The sequence below is a fragment of the Lissotriton vulgaris genome, chromosome 1_1 (genome assembly GCF_964263255.1).
Source record: "Lissotriton vulgaris chromosome 1_1, aLisVul1.2, whole genome shotgun sequence".
Classification (NCBI taxonomy): domain Eukaryota; kingdom Metazoa; phylum Chordata; class Amphibia; order Caudata; family Salamandridae; genus Lissotriton; species Lissotriton vulgaris.
The window spans coordinates 1,545,666,704-1,545,689,646 of NC_141685.1; the positions used below are offsets into that span (position 1 = coordinate 1,545,666,704).

Sequence of the window (22,943 nt, forward strand, 5' to 3'; positions counted from 1 at the left end):
CACGGCTTTCCTGCGGGAACACGGGGTGTCCTACTCCTGGGGTCACCCCTTTCGGCTCATCTTTAGGTGGCAGAACAGGCTGATGCAAGTGAGATTTTTGGCAGCTGTCAGGGAACTTCTAGGCATGGAGGAGGAGGCTACGTCGGCTGGCGCCAGCGCCTCTCCGAGAAGACGTCGCCGTTCCCGCTCCCCGGCTTGGCAGAGAGTGGGCCGGCATGGTATGGCGGAGGGCCCAACTCCCTCGGCGAGCCAAAGTGAGCGGGGAGAGGTTCTGGCTTCGGTGGCCCTGGTGACTGACTCGAGCCGGATGGGCAGCTCTTCGGCAGGCTAGGCTCCCTAAACAGCGGCCCGTGGGACCGGGGGGGCTCTACCACCTCAGGTACATTGTGGGACTGTGCTCCACTGGAGGGTTACCCCGACCCTGAATTCGAGGGGGGCATTACCCGGGTCTTCCACCCCCGACCCTTATGGTCATGTCCGGCTTTCATTGTTCTCTTTCTGGTTCTGGAACTGTTTTTTTTGTATGTTGTTTTGAGGCTCCTTTGGATTGGGGGAGGGTTGTTTTGGAACGGGCTCAGTGGTGGTAGCAGTGGAACTGGTATGATTGCGAGTGTGGTTGGTTTGTTTGTGGCACTACGGGGGGCAATATGTGGAGCGGGGTGGGGGAGGGTAACGTCTAAATGATGCCTGTTACGATAGGTTCATGGAATTTTAAAGGCCTTAATTCCCCTCAAAAGCGTCAGAAGGTGTGGAAATATATTATAGATCATCATTTGGACGTGGTGGGACTGCAGGAAACTCATTTGGCCCGTAGGGTTGAAACCAGGCTTAAGAATAGGCAATACCCACTAATTTACAAATCCCCTGCCACTACTAAGCACCGGGGGGGGGTGGCACTCCTGTTCCGCTCTACACTTCAGTTTCAACCCATGGGGGTGCGAAGTGACAAGGAGGGTCGATGGCTGATGGTGAAGGGGATGCTCCTTAACAAGCTTTGCACGTGGGTGGTTCTCTATGCGCCGAACACGGGCCAAAATGGGTTTCTTGAGGCTTTCATGAGGGAGGTGGAGGATTTTGGGGAGGGAGCTTTGATAGTCATGGGAGATTTCAATTTGGTTTGGGGCAAGGGCCTTGATTGCTCGCACCAACAGAGGACAGAGGCAGGCCTCTTCTCCCCTGAGTTGCGTGATACTATGGACAGTCTAGGTCTCATTGATAGCTGGCGCGCCCTCCACCCCCACACTAGGGACTACACGTTCTTTTCACATGTTCACCACACGTATTCGCGTCTCGATCATATCTTTCTAAATCAGTCGTTACAGGGGGACTTGCGGGACAGTAGGATATTTCCGCTCTCTGTATCGGATCACAGTCTTTTGGCAGTATGCTTGACTTGGGCCCCGGAGACGTCCCCCCACCGCAAATGGTATTTCCCTATCTCCCTTACACGTGATCAGGAGTCGTGCAAGAAACTCAGGGCGGCCATTGGTGAATTCTTTGAGTTTAACAAAGATGGGGACACCTCGGTTTTCACCCAATGGAACGCCTTTAAGGCGACGACACGGGGCACGTGCATCGCGTTGAACTCCGCCCTGAACAAACTTAGGCGCGAAGAAAGGGAGGCGCTGGAGGCGGAGCTGGCGACACTTGAGACTGCGCATAAGCAGAATCCTTCTCGAAGGACGCTTCGTCCACTTACGGCAGTGCGGGGTAAACTCAGGGCCCACTTTAACAACTGGGCGGAGTACACCCTCCTGCGCTTACGGCGCCTTTCTTACGCTCAGGGCAACAAAGTGGGGAAACATCTGGCTCGACAGCTTCGCGATAAGCGTGAGAGGGAATATGTAGGCGGCATCCGGGCGCCCTCTGGCGCCTTGGAGCATAGGGACGCGGCCAAGGCGGAGCTCTTCGGCAACTTTTATGCCGCCCTGTACTCGGCGGATAACCTGGAGCCGGAAGAGCAGCGGGAATACCTAGGGGCTCATCCACTTCCGCAGGTTTCCAAGGAGTGGAATGACCTTCTGGAGGCCCCCTTCACTAGGGAGGAGGTGTTGACCGCAATCAAGTCCCTTAAACCACTTAAGGTGCCTGGCCCAGACGGCTTCACGGCACCCTTCTATCAGACCTTTGCCTCTGAACTGGGGGACTTTCTGGTGACACTTTTTAATGGCATGAGGGAGGCGGGCTAGACTACGGGCACTATGGCAGAAGCGATGATTTCGATTATCCCCAAAGCCGGGAAGGACCCCTCCAAGTGTGAGTCATACCGGCCCATAGCTCTACTAAATGTAGATGCTAAATTATACTCCTCCATCTTGGCTGCTCGTCTCCAGGACCTTATGCCTGCTCTTATCCATCCCGACCAATCGGGATTCATAAAAGGTCGTCAGACCCACGACAACACCAGAAGGCTGATTCACCTGATCGAGAAGGCTAATCGCTTTAAGATCCCGGCGGTCTTGGTGGGCCTTGACGCTGAAAAGGCGTTCGACCGGGTGGACTGGAACTTTCTCTTTGGTGCGCTGAAGGCCTTTGGTTTTTCCCCCAAATTCATTGATATGCTTCGGGCCAACTACCATAGTCCTCGTTCGAGGGTCATGGTTAATGGCCATGTTTCACCCTTCTTTGCACACTCCCGGGGTACGCGGCAGGGCTGTCCCCTATCTCCCCATCTCTTTGCGCTCAGCATTGAACCTCTGGCCCTTAGGGTGCGGGAGGACACAGACATTGTTGGTCTCCCCTTTTCGGGAGAGCAACACAAAATTTCCCTTTTTGCCGATGACGTTCTATTGTCACTAGCGGACCCGGGAAGCTCCCTTCCACGGGTGCAGGAAGTGCTCTCTCAGTTTGAAGCAGTGGCGGGTTTCCGGGTCAACCCCGGCAAGTCATACATCCTCAACCTCACGCTACCATCTGCGGAGGTGGATCGCATCCGACCACTCACGCCCCTGTCGTGGGCCAGCTCCTCTATACAGTATCTTGGGGTCCGGCTGACCTCATCTGTTACCAACTTGTATGCGGCCAACTTCCCACCTCTGCTGGCCCAGATACAGACTGAGCTTAATAGATGGAAGCCCATGTTCATTTCTTGGCTGGGCCGCGTCCATGCAGTTAAAATGACGCTGCTACCCAAGCTCCTGTATCTGTTTCACGCACTCCCTATCGCTTTAGACAGGGACTTTTTCAGGCGGATTAAAACCATGATTCTACGCTATATTTGGCAAGGGGGCCGCGCTAGACTTTCCTTTCTCACGCTGCGTCGGCCTCTGAAGAGGGGTGGGGTCGGCCTCCCAGATATGCACCTCTATTATAAGGTGGCACAACTCCGAGTTCTGGTCGAGTGGACCCAGATGAAATCGGAGAAGCACTGGTTGCATATGGACAGGAGTGTGGCGGGGAGATCGATATGGGACCTGGTCTGGAAGGTGAAGGGGGATCGCCCTCGTAACGCCTATATTAGCACCGCTACGAGTACCACCCTGAGGGTCTGGGACTCGGTTTCTAGCGATGAGAGGTGGACCTCCTTCCCATCCCCCTTCAACCCTATCCATTTTAACCCAACCTTTCCACCGGCTCTCGTGGAGGGCCCCTTTGACGGGTGGAGAGCGGGGGGTTGCCACGCGCTCACACACTTGTTTCATGGCTATGAGCCGCTTACCTTCCATAATTGCATGCGTGACTACACGGTGTTACCGTCCGAGCGTTACCGGCATGCCTAAATGCTGCACTGGGCGTTGCCACTGGAGATGCGGGATGCAGTGACAAGGCCTCCCACAGATTTCGAATCCTTTATCACCCGTGCAACGTCCATGAAGGGGGTGATCTCATTCCTCTATGGCCTTTTATTGACCACTGCTATCTCGCCTCGCCCTAGATATATGAGTTTGTGGGAAGAGCACCTGGGGCGAGATATCTCTGACGAGGAGTGGACTCACCTCTGGCGTGATTTACACAGATTTAACCATTCCATTGACCTCAGGGAGGCCCATATGAAAACGATGCTGGACTGGTATCCTTACCCGGCCCGGTTGAAAAAGATTTTTCCCTCTGCGTCGGATAGATGTTGGCGAGGATGTGGTCTCTTGGGGGATTTTCGCCATATTTGGTGGGACTGCCCTGTCATTCGCCCCTACTGGGATGAGATATTGTCCCGGATCAAGGATGTGCAGGGCTACCCGATTCCTGACTCGATAGGCTTCGTGCTCCTGGGTCTCCGTGATCCACTCCTGGAGCATCAGACTAAAGCGGATAAACAAATCCTTTGGCTCTGCATAGGTGCGGCCAAGTTGACCTTGGCTGCGGCTTGGAAAAAGAAGGAGGCCCCTGCACTTTCCCTCTAGTGTGCTAGGTTGTGGAAGCTGCTAAGTATGGAACGTATGGCGGATGTTTTCAGAGGAGATTTCAAAAATGTCATCTTTAGGTGGGGCCCGCTAGTTCGCTTCCTTTCTCGAGGCTTACCATCGGCGGTCTGTCCGCCCACTTTACGTGCACTCCATTTGTTTCAAGTGTGAGAGACTGTTTGGATGTGTGCCTGTTGCTTGGCTGCCACCACTGGGGGGAGGGGGGGTGGAGGGCTGAAGGAGTTTGGGGGGAGGGAGTTTTGTTCTGTCTGTCTCTAGGGGGGGGGGGGGTCTTTTATGTTACACCTCGCTGCATTATTCTTCTTATGGCAGAGAAACAAGGAGGCGCAAACTAAACTGGTTGAATAAGCCCCTGGCTTGGATGGCTTTTGCCCGGTGCCACTGTGAACTGATGCTTTTCTGAGGACTTCCCATCGGGGACAACGTTACTGGCTGGCGAACTTTAAGAATCATCCTGGCTAGGGTGGCAGCGTTATACAATCTTTAGCAATATTACCGCTTCTTGGCCATGCAGAGTGAGCTCCTGCGAGGGCTCTTGTTGCACTTACTGTGTTTCTATATTTTCTTACTTCTTTTTCTCTTCCTTCTCGTACTTTCAATAAAAATATCTTTAACAAAAAAAGTCCTCTCTGGAGTTTTTCTTTTTTAATCTTGGTTCTACTTCAGAAGAAGTTGTCTGAGACGCCTATAAGGCAAATTTAAGGGGGCTCCTATGTAGTCTAATAAGTTCGAGGAATAAGAACAATGTTTTAGAATTGCAGACTCTGGAGGAAAGAATCTCTTCTCTTGAAGAAAAAAGAAGTCATATTGCCCAGGACAGTTATAGAGAATTGGTACAGAGAGGAAAAACTTGAGGAGGCAAGACGCGATCTACGGTCCAATCTGGATCAGAAATGTAAGGCTCAGTGGAAGGTTCGCAATATGGAATCCTTCGAACATGGGGAGAGAGCAGGGGCATTATTGGAAAGCAAGGATAGATAGGGAAAAAACACCATTAGTCATTAGTCAACTTATAATCGATAATACGGGAACTAAATCCAATGTGCCTGCAGTTATGCAGAACTGCCTTCTGTCACGTTTCGCGAATTTTTACATGGAGGATATTGATCCCCCACAAGATGCAAGAAGATCGTGGCTGATGGATAAAACTAGTCCTGTCCTTAGAGATACAACTAGAGATCTCTTAGATTCACCTATTTCTATGGAGGAGATTAAGGAGCAAATAAAGAGGACAAAAATTAAGAAGGCTGCGGGCCTTGATTCCCTTTCAAGTGAAATCTATAAAGCCTTGCTGGATGAACTTTTGCGTGTACTCCACACTTTATTTAATATGGTATATAGCCCTGCAGGGAAGATCCCTAGCTCATGGAAGGAGGCCACGATAGTGCTGATACTGAAACCGTCCAATCTCCCTGCTGAACGCTGACTATAAGATCTTTATGGGCATTTTGGCAGGGAAATTGCGTAAACTAGTACAAAGCCTGATCAACACCGACCAGAAGGGCTGTATGCCCGGAAGAGTTATTCAGGAGCAAATCCAACTGTTAATTGGTAACATCGATCTAGATGAAAATAGGGGGGACCACTTGGCAGTAGAGGCACTAGATGCCGCTAAGGCCTTCGACTGGGTCTGTTGGAAATATCTATGGGCGGTGTTGGAGGGCATGGGTATGGGTCCAGCTTTTGTCAAGACTCTAAAGAACTGTTACTATGGAGCATCTGCAAAGATCTTACTAAACGGCTCTCTGACCCCTAGCTTTGAAATCCAGAGGGGGACGAGACAGGGGTGTCCCTTGTCTCCCCTCTTGTTCAATATTTATATTGAGACCCTTGCGCAGGCAGGATAATATCATAAGCCCTTTTAAGTCAGGAAACTACCATAGTAAAATCGCTTTGTATGCAGATAATGTTATAATTTACACTGCTAATCCTGATATCTCTATTCCGCATTTAGAAAGTCTGTTGTTGGAGTTTGATGCGATTTCAGGGTATTTGGCCAACTCGGATAAAACCGAGATTATCTGCTGGAACACGGTGTATCGTCACGGATCCATAAGCAAAGAGCTCAGGTATTTAGTAATCAAAATAGTAAAGGATTTCAATAAAATACCTTTGATCAATTGGAAAAAAAAATCGAAAAAGATATAGATTTTCTCTTTGCCAGGTGGAAAAACCTCCCTTTATCGATCTATGGGAGGGTCAACCTGGTGAAGATGTCGGTATTAACTAAACTGACCTTCCTTTTTAGTGCAATCCCTCTTACTTTCCCGCAGGATAGCATTAATAAGATTCAGGGGAAGATAGGCAGCTTTATTTGGGGGCAGAAAAGTGCCAGGCTATCCTGGAAGAAACTAAGAAGGAAGCTGCTGAAAGGTGGCCTGGCCCTCCCAGATATAAATGTATACCTAATGGCTTTTCAATTCAAGGGCATAAGGATGCTCCTCTCCATTCCGGTGGAAACTTCTTGGGGTAGACTTTTAGGGGAACTTTTATTAGCAGAGGGTGGCAATAGGCAGGCCTGGTTTCTATATAAGTTTGGGGCCCCCAGATTTTTCAAGCGGGTACGCCTCAAGATTTTAAAAGCTGCCTTGCAGTTATGGTACAAATTAAGGCCAATCTGGGGTATTGGTTATTTTTCCCCTTTTGCACCAATCTGGGACTCACCGGGGACTCCTGTCTGTTTGGGCGATAATTTAGCCATCCCGATTAGAAGAGCGGGTTTGGGGAGGTGGCTGGACCTGTTGGATTCAGATGGGGTCCTCCCTTGGGAGATACTGCTAGATAAGATTGGTTCTGCATTTTCAAGGTTTAAGTACCTTCAGCTAAGGTCATGGTTTGAGGCGGAGGCTCGAGAAACAGGAATGAACTGGGAGCTTGAGCAGCTATTTCAAAATGCCTGTCGAGGAAAAAAGAGGTATCATTCTGGTATACAAGCCTATTAGAAGCAGTAGACCATGATGTCCTTCCACAGTCAGCAGTATGGAACTCCATCCACTTCTTCAAGATATTGCAAATCTTTTTGAACTATCTATCAAGTTAATGTATAAATACAATAGGACCGCCAACTTAAAGAAAAACATTTTTTTTGTACTAAACAGGCTCTATTATACCCAGGCTAAAATTGTCAAATCTGTACCTCCCACTGCTTCAGTTCCAGCTTGCCCGAGGTGTTCTACTGATAATGTGGATGATATCCATATGTTTTTTGAATGTGCAGAATTAGTCGGATTTTGGAAAGAGGTGGGGGACACCTTGACGGGTATTCTTCAAGCATGTATAGAGGTGGATCTCTGCCTGGTGTTCTTTGGCCTAAATAACTATGGTACCAGGTCACTTTCACAGCCCCAGATTGGCCTGCTTCTCTATTTTGTGATCTTGGCTAGAAGAGAGATATGCATCAGATGGAAGGACCCTACCCCCTACTAGAGAAAGTTGGATTAAAGCTGCCCTATGTATGGCAAATGTAGATGAAGAGGAATTGCCTGTTAACATCTGGGCTCCTTTGCTTACTTGGGGGCGTCATCTGCACATGATAAACAGTTAAGACCCAGTAATCGGAGTGTTTGTCCAATGATTACACCAGCCCTCGGGATAAATTGGAAGGCCGTGGTTGGCTAGATAAAAGCAGTAAGTCGAGAGGCGACCAGTTAATACAAATCATCTTGTTAAAATTGCTGATGTCTGTGGTGAGATGAGGACAAAAAAATTAAAAATAACAAAAAAAGTCGTACTAAAAAAGACAACCAGGGCCCTGACGATTATTTTAAAATTTGGAAAACTAGTCAATTTGCAAAAATACAATTTAACTAAAGGCAATTTCTGGATGTATTCCTGTGGTCAGTTATTGTCAGAGTGGTTCAGCAAACGTAAAGTCGTAGCTGCCACCAATGTAGGAAGCTGGCTCTCTATATAATATAAGAAAAAGAGGTATAGTGTGCAGAGAGTACAGTGGACCCCTAGAGGCTTTACAGAGGATAAGGTAGATACTACTAATGCTCTCTTTTGAGGTAGTGTGGGTGAGCAGTTGGGCTTAACAGAGGGTAGTGCTAAAGATTTGTTGTACACACAGAGGCAAAAATGAGACAGACACTTAATGAATGAATCCTAGACCAATTTATAAAAATAATTCTCTGTTATATTTATTTTGTGGAACCACAGAACTTCGTCTCAGGTAAATATGTTTTTCAATAGAAATATTTTTCAATACAAAAAGTAGACAGTGCAATTCTTAGACTTTGCAATGTTAGCCTATGGGGAGACAAAAACATTCAGCATACAGGTATGTAACATCGACTTACAGTTCCAGTGTTCGGAGGTTAAGGTAAGTACTGGGCAAGGTTAAAAACAGCAGCAACAGTACACCTCCAGCGGCAGGCAGGGTGCAGGGTGAAAATATGGGATAAGGTGCCCAATACAAATCAATGGAGATTGCTGAAAACCGGAAATAGGCTGCTTACAGCTAAGTCACAGCTGCATCGGAGACCAGTTTCCAGGGGTTGAGACATGCCCTGGGCAAGACCCAAAAAAGAATCAAAGGCACACACCAGCGCACAGCGACAGCCGGGTGGAGGGTGCTAAATTAGCGTCAGGCGCCTAATGCAAGTCAATGGAGAAAGCCAAATCGGAAAAGGGCTGCAGACTCAGAATAGGAGGCGGTTCGGGGAAATCTAACAGCTGGAGTGGTAAGTTGCTGTGCTCGGGACGTAGGGACACCTTTGGTCCTCTTCACCAAGGCCCAGGGCGGACTAGGGCAGGGTTGCCTTTTGGTGTCAGAAAAGATGTACCGGGGCAGGTCGCGGTGGTGGGGGTCTCCAAGCAGAGGCTGCAGGCGACGCTGAGGGGTCCAAAAGGGGACAGCCAACTACAGACTTGAGCTCTGGAGTGCTGGGGAACCTTGCTGTTGCTGGTGGGCATCTTCAACTCAGGATGGAGACATCGGGTGCAGAGGTGGAACTGGGTGTCCGGATTCATGAATCTTTAAGTCACAGAAACTCTGCTTGGAGATTATTGTTTTTGAACATTTCCGCTGTTCTCAGGAGGTCTTGGTCTTTGTTGAAGGCAGGCAGCCCTCCCAGGGTTTTGGTGGTTACTAGACTGCAGGATTAGTTAACTTTGGTGCAGTTTTCGTCGAGGGGTGCAGATAGGCCGACAGAACTGGGGACATGTCAGGTGCTTTCTGCAATCTTCTCTGTTTTTGCATCTCTGTGGTGTCTGATTCTTCTTAGTGTTATGTGCCCTGGTTAGGGCCATGTAGCAACCCTGCACGTTTTCTTACATCGTTTCCTTTCTGCACATCAACATTTTACAGTGAACATTTGCACATATTTCCGTGTGTGACAATGTTGGATAAGTATCTCTGAAACTGCTATTCTTACATATTTGGCTACGCGCAACAGTATCATGATGCCTCGAACACTGATAACACGCCTTTGTGCACGTTGTGAAAATGTCATTCTATCTTCATCCACAGGGAGACTGGGCTATCTGTATAACCATAACAGTAATCAACATATACATTGCAGGGATGCTCTTTATTATAAATAATGAAGCATTTCCGGGATTTAGCAGAGGAGACACTTCAGCTGATTTCGAGGGGTCTCTGCGTGCTGAGGCTTCACCAAGCAGCTGTCTAACATCACTGTGAGGGGTGTCCAGTTCGTGACCAAGACCATGGTGGAACTATACTTGCCATTCACTATTTTGGTCCTTGTAATCACTTTCATATGCCTCAGTCTACTGATTATCTCAGCACATGTATTTTAAACAAGAATAACATTGGTTCAATAAATATATTGAAAATTTAACATTGTGTATTCTCTGTATGTTTCTCCAAGAACAAGAGTGCACAAGTGACTGGGCAAAAGGGTTCTAGATCTGTTACCACAATCTCAGAGTGGTCAGGGTTGTCATGTTCAGTAGTTGCCAGAAGGCATTCACTCACTGTTTTAGTTAAGGGAGGCTTATGGTGTCTCTGTAAGATAGCTGGGCTCTAGGCCAACAAAAACTACTGGGGTGCATGGCATCAGTCTAGGCACCTCATTCAAAGTTTATGCGGTCCATAAACGGGCAGGTCCTACGGACCAGTGGGAACTAAACGAAAATTAGCTCCTCCTGAAATGAAGTTCAGGGCTCAGGGGGGCCAACCAAATACTACAGGGCTGATTCACAAAGGTAATCTGAGACAAAAGTCTAACATTACGGCTTTTGGTATTCACAGAGATCATTTATGAGTCATATCTTTATGTCCACAGTCGAGCCAAAATCATCACACGAGCCGTTCTCTCCGGCTCAGGCCGGATGAAGTATAATCAATGGGCCAGAATGCAATTTTTACAATAGGGAACATTAGGAACGTAGGATAAATGGTAGAGGAGGTCATGAAAATCAGTTTGGGCAGGGAGAAGGGTGTGGTCAGACACTACATTATATCCCAAGATAGTTTGCTCCTTTGCATCATGGTACAATTTGCAATCCTCTCAATGTTGACTGTGGGGTAAACACTACAGTCAACACCAAGGGAATTCCCCTTAATGTTGACTGTAGTATTGACACTACAGTCAACACTGAGGGGAGCACAAATTGTGCACTACACGTACCATGATGCACAGGAACAAACTTTTCTGGGATATGATGTAGTGTCTGGCAACACCCTTTTCCCTGCCGAAACTGATTTTCATGACCTCATCTACCATTTATCACATGTTCCTAATGTTCCCATTTGTAAAAATTGCATTCTGGCACATTGATTACACTTCCCCAGGCATGAGTCGGAGAGTACGGCCCGGGTGCTGAGAGTAGGGCCGGGGTGAGGTGAGTAGGGCCCGGGTGCAGAGAGTAGGGCCCGGGTGCAGAGAGTAGGGCCCGGGTGCAGAGAGTAGGGCCCGGGTGCAGAGAGTAGGGCCCGGGTGCAGAGAGTAGGGCCCGGGTGCACAGAGTAGGGCCCGGGTGCACAGAGTACGGCCAGGGTGCACAGAGTACGGCCAGGGTGCACAGAGTACGGCCCGGGTGCACAGAGTACGGCCCGGGTGCACAGAGTACGGCCCGGGTGCACAGAGTACGGCCCGGGTGCACAGAGTACGGCCCGGGTGCACAGAGTACGGCCCGGGTGCACAGAGTACGGCCCGGGTGCAGAGAGTACGGCCCGGGTGCAGAGAGTACGGCCCGGGTGCAGAGAGTACGGCCCGGGTGCAGAGAGTACGGCCCGGGTGCAGAGAGTACGGCCCGGGTGCAGAGAGTACGGCCCGGGTGCAGAGAGTACGGCCCGGGTGCAGAGAGTACGGCCCGGGTGCAGAGAGTACGGCCCGGGTGCAAAGAGTACGGCCCGGGTGCAGAGAGTACGGCCCGGGTGCGGAGAGTACGGCCCGGGTGCGGAGAGTACGGCCCGGGTGCGGGGAGTACAGCCCGAGTGCGGAGAGTACAGCCCGGGTGCGGAGAGTACAGCCCGGGTGCGGAGAGTACAGCCGCGGAGAGTACAGCCCGGGTGCGGAGAGTACAGCCCGGGTGCGGAGAGTACGGCCCGGGTGCGGAGAGTAGAGCCCGGATGCGAAGAGTATGGCCCGACTGAGGACGTAAATATACAATTCATAAATAGTCTCTGTGAATACAAAAAGTCATAAACTTAGACTTTTGTCTCAGATTTTCTTTGTGAATTGGCCTCCTCATTTAGAGGTGTTTAAAGGAAGTGCCAGGTAGTAGCCAATAGACTACTTACCTTCAGTGTGACAACACCCTCTAAATGCTCACCCCTAGTGGGGGGTTGGGCATATTCCTGATTTTCCCTCAATTCAAGATGGAGGGAAGCGAAACAGGAAGTAAACTTCAGCTCAGAGTACCTTAGGGGTGGCACCGGCTGGGAGTGGACACACCTGTTGTCACTATTTTTCCAGCCTGTTTTGCTGCCAAAAAGTGGAGCATAGACAGGGGGCAGGCACATCCACTAATTGGAGTTGCCAGTGGTCACATTACAAACGATAGGAAGCCCTTGAGACTCACCGTCCCACTATGCTTTACCTGCAGGGGAGAGGTGTGAATCACCTCTGCCCATTGCAGGCTTTGTTTCTGACTCATGAGAGCACAAGGCTCTCACCTCAGGGTGTTAAGCAACATGTCTAGAGGTGGTAGGCTGGTGGGGAGCCGTAAGGCTCATACAAGTGGGTTGGTAGGTTTAAGGGGTCCTCTGTGTGCAATATTTAATAAATCTGCCACTGGAATCAGTACAGGTTTATTACAACAAGATGTTTAGTGCCAACATCCCATAATTGAGTGAAGCAATCATGCACGAGTGTCCAGCCCATGTACTTCCCAGTTTACTTACAATATCCAGGAATCAACAAGGATATTGCAGGGGCATATCCGCTCATGCAGATATGCCCTCACAAGAGATATAGTGCATCCTGTATTGGGACTACAAGGCCTGCTAAAGGGGTGACTTACCCATATCCCACAGAATGTCTGTGGGCACGGCACACAGTGATGTGTGCCATGTCGACTCTCCAGTTTGGTCTCCACCATGGAACGCAGTCTGCAATGGCAGAGAGCAGGGCCTTGGTGAAGGGGACCCTTAGGTGGCACAATTCATGCTGCAGCCCTTGGGATCCCTCTTCAGTGCCAATGCCCTTAGGTACCAGGGGCATCTGCCAGGGACCTACAAGGACCACTGAAGCCGTGCCATCTGGGAAACAAAAGGTACAGTTTAGGGAAAGAGCTCTGGCACAAGGGACCTGGTTGGCAAGGACCATGTGCACTTCCAGTTGAAGTTACATCATTTTCAGGCGAAGTGGGGGCTAATCATGTTCAAAAGAGGCACTTTCCTACAACATTTCTCTGGGATGTGTATGTCTCTGCATGCATACACCTTTCCCTTCAACAGACTTCTTGTAGATGTATTTTACTATATATACATATACAGCCGGTTCCACCCCTGAGGTGCTCTGAGCTGAGGTGGACCCCCCCCCCATTTCACTTCACTCCATTTTGAATTGAAGAAAACTAGCCAACCAGGATCAGGGATATGTCCACCCCCCCTTTGGGGAACTACGAATCCTACAGCACGTTTGAGCGATCAGGAACGGGGATAGGAGCTATCCCATGGGCAACCATTTTAAAAGAGAACAGAACCGCTCCCTGGCAGGTTTTAGCTTCTTTGGACTAAAACAAATATTGAAATATCCAAGAGGAGGAAACAGGGAGAGGGAACTGAGAAGGGAAGAATCTAAGTTGATTATATCGATGGGCATGGAAATCCCAATGGGGCATAAGATTGATGCAGAGTTATATGTCCATCTTCAACGAACTATCATATTCTCCCATTAAAAATAGATCCCCTCTGCCCATTGCAGGCTTTGTTTCTGACTCATGAGAGCACAAGGCTCTCACCTCAGGGTGTTAAGCAACATGTCTAGAGGTGGTAGGCTGGTGGGGAGCCGTAAGGCTCATACAAGTGGGTTGGTAGGTTTAAGGGGTCCTCTGTGTGCAATATTTAATAAATCTGCCACTGGAATCAGTACAGGTTTATTACAACAAGATGTTTAGTGCCAACATCCCATAATTGAGTGAAGCAATCATGCACGAGTGTCCAGCCCATGTACTTCCCAGTTTACTTACAATATCCAGGAATCAACAAGGATATTGCAGGGGCATATCCGCTCATGCAGATATGCCCTCACAAGAGATATAGTGCATCCTGTATTGGGACTACAAGGCCTGCTAAAGGGGTGACTTACCCATATCCCACAGAATGTCTGTGGGCACGGCACACAGTGATGTGTGCCATGTCGACTCTCCAGTTTGGTCTCCACCATGGAACGCAGTCTGCAATGGCAGAGAGCAGGGCCTTGGTGAAGGGGACCCTTAGGTGGCACAATTCATGCTGCAGCCCTTGGGATCCCTCTTCAGTGCCAATGCCCTTAGGTACCAGGGGCATCTGCCAGGGACCTACAAGGACCACTGAAGCCGTGCCATCTGGGAAACAAAAGGTACAGTTTAGGGAAAGAGCTCTGGCACAAGGGACCTGGTTGGCAAGGACCATGTGCACTTCCAGTTGAAGTTACATCATTTTCAGGCGAAGTGGGGGCTAATCATGTTCAAAAGAGGCACTTTCCTACAACATTTCTCTGGGATGTGTATGTCTCTGCATGCATACACCTTTCTCTTCAACAGACTTCTTGTAGATGTATTTTACTATATATACATATACAGCCGGTTCCACCCCTGAGGTGCTCTGAGCTGAGGTGGACCCCCCCCCATTTCACTTCACTCCATTTTGAATTGAAGAAAACTAGCCAACCAGGATCAGGGATATGTCCACCCCCCCTTTGGGGAACTACGAATCCTACAGCACGTTTGAGCGATCAGGAACGGGGATAGGAGCTATCCCATGGGCAACCATTTTAAAAGAGAACAGAACCGCTCCCTGGCAGGTTTTAGCTTCTTTGGACTAAAACAAATATTGAAATATCCAAGAGGAGGAAACAGGGAGAGGGAACTGAGAAGGGAAGAATCTAAGTTGATTATATCGATGGGCATGGAAATCCCAATGGGGCATAAGATTGATGCAGAGTTATATGTCCATCTTCAACGAACTATCATATTCTCCCATTAAAAATAGATCCCCTCTCCCTGCCTCAAAGATATATAACTACATTAGGAGATCACAACGATGAGTAGAAATTTGGATGAGGATTATATGTTGGGAAACTTGATATGAAATGTTACTAATATCTGTGTCCGTGATTATTGCTCAATTCATTTTTCATATTAACAAAAATGTTTACAAAAGGAAGTGTATTTTAAGTCCCAGAAAATATTATTGGAAATTTGAGGGAGTCGAGTAAGGAGAAAATGTAGGAGTATTAACTAACAGGTAAATGATTGCCTTTGAATAGCACTCACACTTTATTGAGGGTTAAATTATTTAGTTTTATGAATGACTTTATACAAAAAAAATCTGTGAACTGAAGGAATATTTTAAACATTCTACACCTCATCAATAGGACGGCATTAGCACTTTATGAATGATACAATTGTTTTGCGCAATAGATTAATTGGGAACACCGAGAGTAATAAAAATAAAGAAATGAAATAATGACAGACAGCAAGAAGAACATGTAATATTGGAGGACAGAGCATCTAGACACTTTAGCACCAGTCCCTTTACAAGCGTTATTTCCATATTTGAAGAACTTCCCAACCCAAATTAAAGCATTAGCACTTTATAAATGTACCTTTATTGGCATTCAAGTGCAATAGGTGGAATTGATGATGGTACTTTATTGGGTTATATGTGCAATATGGGGATTAGTGAAAGTGTGTAACAGGTATTGAATGGTACAAGAATAGCAATGTTGAATTGAAACCTGGTCAATATTAGCGTGCAAATGGTTACATTTTATATTATGGGATCATATACTTTTGGATTGACAGAATATATTTTGAAAAACCTGAGAAAAATAAGATGCGCTGAATATGGGGATTAAAGAAAAGATGGTTACATTTCTCATGGAAGATCGAAGTCAGATTGAGACACAAGAGGAATTAAAGTAGTGCACAAGTGGTTAACTGGGATTGTAAATAGTAGGAGGACATTGGATAAGGGAGGAGTAGGAGTCACTGTTTAACAATAGGCCCAGTAGAAGTCTGCAGCCGAAACACGTCGGTCTGGGAGATTAATGCAGTTTGCTGTTTAACTTTCATTTTTAAAATTGTTGTTACCTGTTGGAAACAATTGACTGGCGACGATTCAAAAAAGAAAAGAAAAAAAGCATATAACTTACAAGTGACTGACTCTGAGCTGCTGTGTAAAGGGTCAGGGACGATGGGGCGAGGGACGGTGGGGGAGAGGGAGAGGGGGGAGACAGAGAATATATATATTTCTCTATCTCACATATCATCTCCTGGTCTTCTGGATGGCTGCGGGTAATTTCTTGGTGACCTGGTTCAGACTTCTTGGTTGCACTTCCTTCTCTTCAATGAGTGCCTGGTTGGCTAATGCTTGCACCAAAGCCAGGCAGAACCCACCACTCTAGTCAGGGCAAGGGAGTTACAAGCTTAAGATAACCCCTGCTCACCCTCTCGGTAGCTTGGCACGAGTAGTCAGGCTTATCCCAGAGGCAATGTGTAAAGCGTTTGCGCAACACACACACAGCAGCATCACACTAGGCACACCACAAAAGGAACTTCACACAAGGTTATATATAAAATAGCCTTTGTATTATCCACAACACATCAGAATAATAATCCCACAATATACACTGTGCCAAATGGCAATATTCACAGGGGATTATATAAAGGGCCAGGCCAATCGGGCCACGGTTAGAACCATCAAAATGCAGGTAGAAAATATAAGACACAACCAGTAACTACTGGGACAATAAGGTACTTAGCATCATCACATAAACACATTATGTCCGCATCCCGTTCGGCCTAAGTCACATTACACATAACTCACATTACGCCTAAACCACACTACGCATTGGGCATAGGACACATTATGCATGAACCTCATAAACAGAACATTAGGCATACAACACATTAAGCCCAAACCTCATTAGCATAAACACATTTCGCATTAGGCCTCACCAGCATAAACACATAATGCCGCAATCATGGTGCATAGCACACTGAAATGACCCCCAGGTCAACTGGCCATACACTGGGGCTCTAAGGCCCCTTTGTCAGAAAGTCAGGGCTCTAGGGGGGGTCATCTCTCAAATGACCCCCTGGCTGCCTTGGCAGCAAACACGTGTGCACAGTCGCTGGGGGGTGGGGTGCAACTCACATTTTCCCTATTTCCAAAGAACTGGCCCCCAACGTTGCAGCTGCCCGCGCGCTTGCAGGGCAGCTTTGGAAATGCACAACAATGGACTGGCACTCACTGGGCCTACTGAGCTCTACTGGGACTCAAACTCCAGTGGCCCCAACATTGGAGCCGCCCGCATCTTCTGCGCAGCTGTGCAGGAAACCAATAGCACTCTTTGTGCCTCTGGCGCACAAAACCAATGCTCCGCACTCAGCCCCTGGTGCCTCCTCTAGCAGGGGGGAGGCACCGACGATGCAGAAATTGGAGCCCTGCTCACTGGGCTTGTCTCACTGCAGGTACCGACAATGTGCCCGACAATTCTCCCCCTCATGGGCACTTTTGGTGCCTCCTCTGGCAGGGGTAGGCACAGACCATGTGCAAATTAAAGCCCCACTCACCGGTGTCTTCCTCCTCCTCTGAGTGGTATGCCGGCCGCAACAGCAGGGACAGCACCGACAATGTGCCCCGTCGGTCCGCTCCACCAGGACCTCTTCTGACTTCACCCAGACCCGTGGCTTGGTTGTGGAGCCTATGAGGCTCTGGTCTTCCCGCTTCCTCCGGACAGCTCCGTCCTGCTTCCGGTCACAATGAGGCCAAGCCCACAACCAGGCAAGGCTGCCTGGCTTCATGGTCGGGCAGTGGTGGGGATCTTTGTGCAGATCTCAGCGGCTCCTCTCTCGGCAGCAAGGCGGGGTGGGCACCCGCAACAGACCTCAAACGATGGGTGGGCAACCGCTCGTCCAGTAACTCATTAGTGCAGGGTGGGCACCCGCGAAAGGCACCACGATGCGGGGTGGGCACCCGCAACAAACCTCAAATGCGGGGTGGGCACCCGCTCTTCAAAATTACTCAGCAATGCGGGGTGGGGGCATGCTCCTGAAATAAAAGGCATAGAGCGGAGTGGGCACCTGCTCTTCTCAGCATCTGGGTGGGGGAATCCTCACAATGGGATTCCCTCAAAGTCAGTGGCAGCTCCGTGCGGCAGAGCCCACGCGCTCTTCTTTGGTAATTTGAAGGTAGTACTCACAAGGCGCTGATGCAAATAGTCCTTAGAAGAGAAGAGGGCAAAGCTGGGCCCAGGCAGGCCAGCACACAGGGCCCGTTAGGAGGGTGGCAGTCCCTCGTGGTAGCTCTTCCAGATGCCAAGCAGCAGCAAGCCCCCCAAGCACAGGAACAACACACTGTCATGGGGTCACAGCCCCTATATTTGTATCACAATTTCCTTTGTCTGCAGTACAGGGCTTTGGCGGAACAAGATGCAACTGGTTCAGGGGGGAATTGGAGCACTTTGTTTACAAGGCTCCTCTTCCCCTTTTGGGGGCTCGTCATCAGACACCACAGAAAGGGGGTGGGGGGGGCGGAGCAAGCATTGTACAGGCTAGGCACAGGCCTATTCAGGGACCAGGGACTACTCCTCCCACTACTCCAAATGCAGATGTCCTATTTCGCCTAGTGCTGACTCACCATACCCCTCCTGGAGCCACACTCAGATAACTAGCCCCTGTCACTCAAAAGACAGACATGCAATTCACATCAGGCAGGCAGATACATAGCACACATAAATGCCAACTTCTAAAAGTGGCATTTCAAAAATAGTTATAATAAAACTGCGCACATCATTGCGCAGCATTTATTATTACCATATAAAATATACCAAACTTGACCCCGCTGTGCCTCTCATATCAGGATTTAACACTGAAACACTTATCAGGGAATCCCCAATGCATTCATATGGGAGGGCAGCCCCACAGTAGTGAGAAACCAAAATGGCTGTTTGTCACTACCAGGACATGTTACTTGCTTAAGGTACATGTCCTATCTTTTACCTACAATGTACCCTGCCCATTGGGCTAGCTAGGGCCTACCTTAGGAGTGACTGACATGTAGTAAAAGAGGGGGGGGTCACAGACATGGGCTACATTTTAGGCACCATGTCACAGCAGCAGTAACACTGCATGCAAAGGCCCTCGGATGGCAGAGGCCAGAGATAGGTTTGCAAGGCTACTTTGGTGGGTGGCGTAATCAGTGCTGCAAGCCCACCAGTAGCATTTAATTTACCAGCCCTGGGTATATGAGATACCACTTTACAAGGGACTGACAGGTAAATTAAATAGTCCAAACTAGTGTAGACCAATCTTACCATATTTATCACAGAGAGCACACACACTTTACACTGAACAGCAGTGCCAAAGTGCCCAGAGTCCTAAAACTACCAACACCATGTCAGAAAAAAGGTTAGGAGAAAGGAAAAAGGTTTAGGGATGACCCTACAAAAAGGGCCAGGTCCAACAGCCTCTGTTCCATTCTTCAGACAATGCCTTATATACCTTCAAAGTTCTCCATGTGAGGGCGGTTTCTTTTTCTGCTCTTGCTGTTCTCTAGCGATGCTCTTCAGCATCCATTGTGATTGCTCTCTTTTCTCCAACATTCTATCATTGGAGGTCTGTTTTTTTAAATTCTGTTTCTCAGGATAGTTTCGTCGGCGTTCGGTGGGTGTTTTTTCTTCGTTGCCTGTGTTGCGGTGGCTGAGCACGCTATGTATGCTCCACCCATTTGTTTTTGGCCAGGCCTCTGTGGCCTCTTGCCCTGAGTGCCTTTGCATTCCCCAATCTTAAGCTGCTTTCCCTTTAGGCTGCCTCTTTTCCTGGATCTATACTGTGTTCTTACTGTCTTATATCTTTCTACTCCCTCTGGTCTACCATAGTCCTTCTTGGAGATCGCTCCTCTTGGTGAGCATCTTGCGTCACCTATAATTTTCGGATAGTCTAGTCCCTTTCTATCCTTGGGCCGCCTTCTCTATTGCGCATCTTTTGTGAGGTCTGTTCGCAGCCTCTCCTCTGAGGATGGTATTGCTTCGGGAATTTGATTCTAAGATAAGGATTCTGCGGCTAGATGGCTATCAGATGGACAAGCTACTTACCTTTGGTAATGCCTTATCTGGTAGTGAAAGGATCTAGCCGCAGATTCCTTATCGACCCACTCATCCTCCCTACTCTGGGAATTGAGGGCCCTGTTGTCTCCTGGATTCCCTCTTTGCATATTACTTATGTTTATTTGTTGGAAAGTGGATTATTAGTAGTGGTAAATATATCTCTACCACTGGCAATAAGACCACTTAAACAGTCTAGGGCTCAGAGTAGGTCTAAGAAAATTATTACTATGCTCAACCCCTGGTAGCTTGGCTGCGGGCAGGCAGGCTTAACTTCTCAGACAGGGATGTAAAGTATTTTTTTAAAAACTATTCAGCAAATAATTAAGACACAACACTCAATAACAATCCAACACCAATTTATTATTTTTATTAAAATATTTTTCTTTTAAAATTGACACCAAAATGAAAAAAATCCAAAGTAGGGAACCTGAGATGTGAATTTTTTAATAATAAACACTTTCTAGCACTTACAGCCTGATTCATGAACGAGCCGTTTTGCGAGGCTCAAATAGCGAATCATAAGGAATCACTATTTGAGACTCGCAAAACGGTATTCATGTAGGAATCGCAATATTAATTGCGATTCCCATTGATTCCTTATTTGCGATTAGCTAATTGCTAATCGCAAATAAGGAATAACTCCCCATGCATTCCTATGGGCCAAAAGGCCCATAGGAATGCATGGGGAGTCATTCCTCATTTGCGATTAGCAATTAGCTAATCGCAAATGAGATTGCGAGTACAAGGGTGCCAGGGGTGTCCAAAGGACACCCTGTAGCACCCCTGCAATGGAAATTAACACAGGTGTTGCACACACACATGTCCAAAGGACATGTGTGTGTGTAACATGCAACTCAGAAAAATGCATTTAAATGCATTTTTCTGAGTTTTCGCAATTTACCACGAGGTTTGACCTCGCGGTAAATTGCGGGCCGAAATTGCGATTTCGCAATTGGAAAATGGATGATGAATTACATTTAAGGAATCTCAAATTGAGATTCCTTAAATGTAATTCCTCGCAAATATGCGAATTAGCAAATAGTGATTTTTGCATTTGGGATGTTGAATCCCAAATGCAAAAATCGCACTCGCAAAGGGCCAGATTCTCAGAATGATGCAGGTGTGCTCTTTTAACCTGTAGCTTGCAGGGAGCCTACTTTTTATTCCTCTTAAAACAAGGTACATCCAAAGGGCTGTAGTTCCAGATAATGCAGCAGGTGCAGTCAGTCGCAATGCATGGCCTGATGGTGCAAATCAAGTTTCCAGCTTTGCAATCCTTCTCTCAGTTTCAAGCAGCAGAGCTAAGAGGCCCTGCCCTCTCAGATACTTATTCTGGGTCCTCTGGGGCCAAGCAGAAGGGCACTCGGGTCCAATGAGGTGCAGGGAAACACCCCAGAACATGACAGTTTTCTCCAAAGTGTGGCACAATGGTCTCCCAGAGAGCACTAGTCTTCCAAAATTCAATATGGCTGAAGTTTCAGCACAGAGGCAAGAGCTAGCTAAACCAACCCCAATCATGGATCATCTCCATAGTCTCCCTCCCCCTGACATCTGCACATTATTTCCTTAAGCCTGCCATATGATTGGGTTCAGAGGGTATAGACTTGGCTTCTTCTGCCTGCCTCCTTCTTGCTTTGAAGCTCATGGTTTAGGACTCCTCCCTCTCGCTCTGGCATTTCTGTGCCGCAGAACCCTCTCCTCCCAGATGGTTGCTTACCCCAGGTGCAGACCACTGGAAGGCTGAATTTTGGATTACAGCCCCCCCCCCCCCAACCCTGGGACTAGGGGAGACTCTGAGCATATCTAATATGCCAAAATATTGTAGTTGATTAATTTTTAAGTGCACCAAAGACCAAAGTCGAGATTGGGCACAATTTGCATTTAAAAGCAGTTCTGCATCACAAGGCTGCTTTTAAAATGACCTCAGGCTCTCAGCAGTGCAGACATGCAAGTGACGAAAGGGCTGCTAGCCTCTAACCGACCATGCCCTATTATATAGTAGGGACTTAAAGGTAGTTTTAATACCCCTTCCCTATTATGTAGTAGGGCCTTATAGTATACCCTAGTGTATTTAGGTGTTTTCACTGTATTCCAATTGTGTTTCAGCATAGCATCGGCCCTGGGCCTGGTTAGGCAGAGCCAGGGACAGACAGTCAGTCAGTCAGTCAGTCAGTCAGTTACCACCAGTACCACTTAGCAAGAAAATGGGGGTGCCCGGGGCACAGAACAACTTTGTAACATGGTTTCATTCTGCAATTGTTGATATGAGTCTTTTGCCCCTTTTGGCATAGAGGCTGTTTATCTACGTGGCTCCGCATTGTTAGTGCGGAAATAGTCACAAAAGAACTTGACGTTGGTGCGTCGGGGAAGGGCTTATATGGACTCGGTTGATGTCATCTCCGGGGTATGACGTGGCTAAGAAGTTGTTCAATGCCCTCTGCTGACGCGCAGAGGTAATGCTTGGAAAATTTCCAGATCCAGTATGGCACCTGGGGAGGATTCAAAGATAAGGAATCTGCAGCTAGATCCTGGTCTACCATATAAGGCATTACCGAAGGTAAGTAACTTGTCCATTTATTAGCCTAACTGGTAGCAGGTGGAAGTTGCCAGAGGCAAACTACATTGTTCAACAACTTTCCAACATTATTCCACTGCTGTAAACCAACTACATTCAACGATCTTGCTTTAGGTGGCTTCTAGAATGTGTTCTTTATCATGGTTAAATAACTGAAAGTGGATCACAAATTGCCTGGGCCCCACTGATATTAGGCCATACGGTCTATATCTCTGCACTGGCACTCCCTTCACTCAGGTTCAGGTTTCACTCAAAGGACGAGGAGGCCTTTAACGTACA

At 48.0% G+C, this 22,943-nt stretch overlaps 1 protein-coding gene across 1 annotated transcript in view; it reads right to left on the reverse strand.

Moving 5' to 3' along the window:
• Window positions 1-22,943, reverse strand: part of CEP290 (centrosomal protein 290) — a 1,386,965-nt gene that overhangs the window by 867,004 nt on the left and 497,018 nt on the right. The window lies entirely within an intron of this gene.